This window comes from Petromyzon marinus, chromosome 79, assembly GCF_048934315.1.
Source record: "Petromyzon marinus isolate PM22_M1 ecotype Great Lakes invasive population chromosome 79, UKy_Petmar_22M1.pri1.0, whole genome shotgun sequence".
Classification (NCBI taxonomy): Eukaryota; Metazoa; Chordata; class Hyperoartia; order Petromyzontiformes; family Petromyzontidae; genus Petromyzon; species Petromyzon marinus.
The window spans coordinates 15,030,790-15,035,246 of NC_133745.1; positions in this window are offsets into that span (position 1 = coordinate 15,030,790).

A 4,457-nucleotide genomic window follows, 5' to 3' on the forward strand; every position below is an offset into this window, starting at 1 on the left:
TACTGTGGTGATGCCACGAGCCAATTATGATAATAAAATTAAAGATTTACTAGAGAAAAGTACCCACATTAAAATTAAACGAGATCCTATTAATACTTTAGAACGTCAGACTACTGCAATAATTGCAAATTCATTAATCCCTAAGAATGAGCAATACCGAATAATTCCAAGGCCTCAAAACCATCTAGACTGTATGGGCTACCAAAGATTCATGAAATCGGCATCCCATTACGACCCATAGTCAGTACAATTCGCTCTGCCACATATAAATTAGCAAAACATATAACTAAACAATTACATCCCTACATCGGGAGGACATCTTCATACATAAGAAATTCAGAACATCTTGTGAATGTGAATAAAGATATTAAACTTTACCCTAATGATATTCTGGTGAGTTTTGATGTGATTTCTCTATTCACTAAGGTTCCAGTGAACGAGTCACTTAAATTACTTGATACACTAGTAAAGAATACAGGTTTACCAAAATATATTCTGAAACTGGCTCATCATTGTTTAAATAACACTTACTTCTTTTGGAGGTGATTTATTTAAACAAAAGGAAGGAGCAGCAATGGGCTCTCCTTTATCTCCGGCTATAGCAAATATGCACATGGAAAACTCTGAAACAAGAGCACTTGTCTCGAGCACATTGAAACCATGTTTTTGGTTTAGATATGTGGATGACACTTTGGTTGCCTGGCCACATGGTAAAGATACACTTAATGATTTTCTAAATCATCTCAATGCACAAAACCCGGCCATCCAGTTCACCATGGAAATGGAGGTGAATAACACATTCCCGTTCCTAGATATTTTGCTTGGACATGGCCTAAATGGTAAAATAGCACACAGCGTTTACAGAAAGCGAACGCACACACTGATGCTATTTGAATGCAGAATCACATCATCACCCAGCTCAGACATCCTCTCTTATCAAGACGCTGATATATCAGGCTAAAGCAGTGTCAGATGGTGAAAGTCTCGTGAGAGAGATTAAACACGTTAAAGAAGCACTACGACAGAATGGCTACAATAATGCTCAAATTAACAGAGCATTGAATGCCAAATCACGATGGCAAAGCAACAATGCTGAAATCGATAAGATTGTTAAAACAATTAAAATACCATATATCTCGGGAGTAACTGACAAATTAGTACGTGTTTTGCAAAAGCAAAACATTACAGTAGGAGGGAGACACAGGGAGGTGGAGGGAGACAGGGGGAGGGAGTGGGACACGGGGAGGAGGAATGAGACACGGGCAGGAGGAGGAAGAAGATGAGGGGGAGGAAAAGGAGGTGCTGCAGCTGCTGACCGTCTTGACAGCGGATCTGATCGTCGGCTACATGGCTCACCTGGTGACACAGACGGAGTAGCTGCAGGTGCAGGAGCAGCTGCAGGTCCAGCAGCTGCAGAAGGTTTAGCCAGCACAGCTGGTGCAGGAGGTGGTCAACTGCCTGGGGGACCTGTTCCTCACACGGAGTGGGTGGAGCACCGAGGGCACCGCCGGCTGCTCATGGACGTGGCCTGGGAAGTCATCCGCGATGGCTCTGCGAGCTGGGGCCGCGTGGTGGTCCTGGTGGTGCTCTGCTCGCTCCTCCCTCGCGAAGAGGCTGGTGGACTGCGTACGTCTGAGCGACGCGGAGAAGTCGGCCGTGACGGACGTGGTGGCCGCCTTGTTGGTGAACGTGTGCGGGGCCTGGTTCGTCGAGCAGGGAGGCTGGGAGGGCTTCCTGCGAGCATTCGGGCTGGGGACGCCCACTTAGGAGAGGGGCCGTGGATGCGGTGCGTTAAATTGTGGGTACTCCTTCCTCTACTGAAACATCCGCCCAGTGTGGAAGAGTAGACCAAAACATCGCGTAAAGGGGTTCTCTAGAACTCGGTCTTGTAGAAATTCTTCCTATCACCAGAGATATGATAAAGCTATTGCGGAATTGTGCCACCACTCCACAATTCAAATTGTTTTGGCAGAGTATTCAAATAATGCTGCTGCTCACGATACAGGTTCCTGCTTATGTATTTGACATGGGGGGTGTTTGGAAGCGGCTCAGTGACCCAGAGGTTGTGGTGCCGCGGCAGCGGAGCCGCTCCATCGGGGCCGTGCCCACCGCCGTGACGCAGCCACCGGGGAGTGACGGCGCCGACGTGGCGCGCCCATCACACGAATGCACACACACCCCACGTAGAGCCGGGAGGGAAGGTCACCTGGCCAACAGGTTTTTATCCAGAAGCCCCTAATGAGATCAAGCTTCATGGTTTCCTGCAGCCGGGAAATTGGGCGACCTACCCCCGAGGCTGAAGAGCACCGCGGTGCTGTGACCTGGGATTGTAATGGCATGGTCATGGCAGGGGCTGTTTAGCCACCGCGAGTGGAACCACACACACACAAACACGAGTCAGTGGGCAGATAGCTGGAAGAACGGAAAGCGGACGTCCAATAAACCACTGCGGTGACGTCACCAGAGCGGTGATCCGAGGGCGGGAAAATCCAGACCTCTGATTGGACAGGGGGGCACGGGGTGCGGGAACATCACCGTTCCACAGCTTCTGCAGCATCAGATTGGGACTAAGGTGAGTGCGGGCTAATTGATCAGAGGGAAGAAAGCGGAGAGGCAGGCAGGATAAGTTCAGCCCAGGATCCCCGAGGGATAAGCTAAAGTCTGCTGACCCACACAATCACGAGTAGTTTAGCGGGTTACTCGCGGTGAATAAAATAGCTAGTAGGGGGATAAACTGTGTCGTGTGGTCTTTGTGAGTGTGAAGAGGAAGGCGGAGTGCTTAGCATTCGCGTGCCCGTGCGGCTGTTTACCGGAGTGCTTAGCGTTTGCGTACCTGGGCGACTGTTTACGGGAGTGCTTAGCGTTCGCGTGCCTGTGCGGCTGTTTACCGGAGTGCTTAGCGTTTGCGTACCTGGGCGACTGTTTACGGGAGTGCTTAGCGTTTGGGTACCTGGGCGACTGTTTACCGGAGTGCTTAGCGTTCGCGTACCTGGGCGACTGTTTACGGGAGTGCTTAGCGTTCGCGTGCCTGGGCGACTGTTTACGGGAGTGCTTAGCGTTCGCGTACCTGGGCGACTGTTTACGGGAGTGCTTAGCATTCGCGTGCCCGTGCGGCTGTTTACGGGAGCGCTTAGCGTTCACGTACCTGGGCGATTGTTTACGGGAGTGCTTAGCGCTTGCGTACCTGTGCGACTATTTACGGGAGTGCTTAGCGTTCGCATACCTGGGCGACTATTTACGGGAGTGTCTTGCGGTCGCGTGCATGCGCGGTTGTTTCTAGCGAAGCAGAGAACTAAGCGCCTGGTGTGCGCGTACACGCGCGGCTGTTTAAACGGCCCTTTTAAATCAGAGCGGAGTGACTCCCTCCAATAAGCGGCGCGAGCACGGCAGACACCCCTGCCCTCTCACCCCCGAACCCAACTCCCTCGCGTGTGATTGGTGTATGGGGCAGGGCAGGTAGCGGTGTTGGGTTTGTTATTGCCTAGGTGCATAGAGCGTGTGTGTGAGGGAGTCATGCGTCAGCATACCGTACCCATTTGTTTACGTACTGAAATCACGCGTCGGCGCACCGTACCCATTTGTTTACGTACGTGAGTCACGCATCAGTGCGCCGTACCCATTTTTTTACGTACGGGACAGAGTCTTGCTTCGCGAGCGCGCTCACCGCAGCACGCCGCCACTGAACCCGCGTAGCGCGCCGCAAGAGTAAAGCGTACAAGCCCACTAATTGAGCCATGCCAACGCGGTCGGTAACAAAGTCAGGGGCCCCGGGGGGCGAGGAGTTGGAGGTCGCTAACCCGAACCCTACAGAACTGCCAGGTGGTAGTAGTACAAATGTAATGGGGGAGTCAGGGGGCAACGGCCCCGACAATTCAGTGATGGCGGGGGACGGCAGCCCCCACAGTTTGGCGTCAGAAGCGGTACGAACCCCCGCGTTACCCCACGCAAAAATATGGCATATATTTACCAGCCGGGGGGCTCCTTGGTGGAAGGCATTCGCCCGCAACGTCATAGGGGCTAAAGAGATTAATGGGTGGACGGACGCGCAGGCGTTACGCCAACTTATTATGAACCTGGATGGGCGGGCAGCCAATTTTGTGGAAGCCCTACCCACAAGCGCGCAGACACAGCTAGAGGAACTGATGCGCCGACTTGATCTGCGTTTCGGTACGCGTGATGAGGAGTAGGCAAAAGCAGCCTTAGAGGCACGCTACCGCCAACCCGGCGAGGACCTGCGTGATTATGCCGAGGATGTGCGCGAGCTAACAAAGATCGCACACCTGGGATACACGACAGAGATGATTGAGGAGCTTGCCGCTGAGAAGATCCAGCGATACTTGACTCGCACGTCGTGGTGGCAGCCAGACATGAGCTATACACGTCTCCCCTTTAACGCCCTTGTCGAGCGCGCGCGTAAATGTGAAGGAATTTCCAGCGAACGCGCGCAGCTCCGGGGG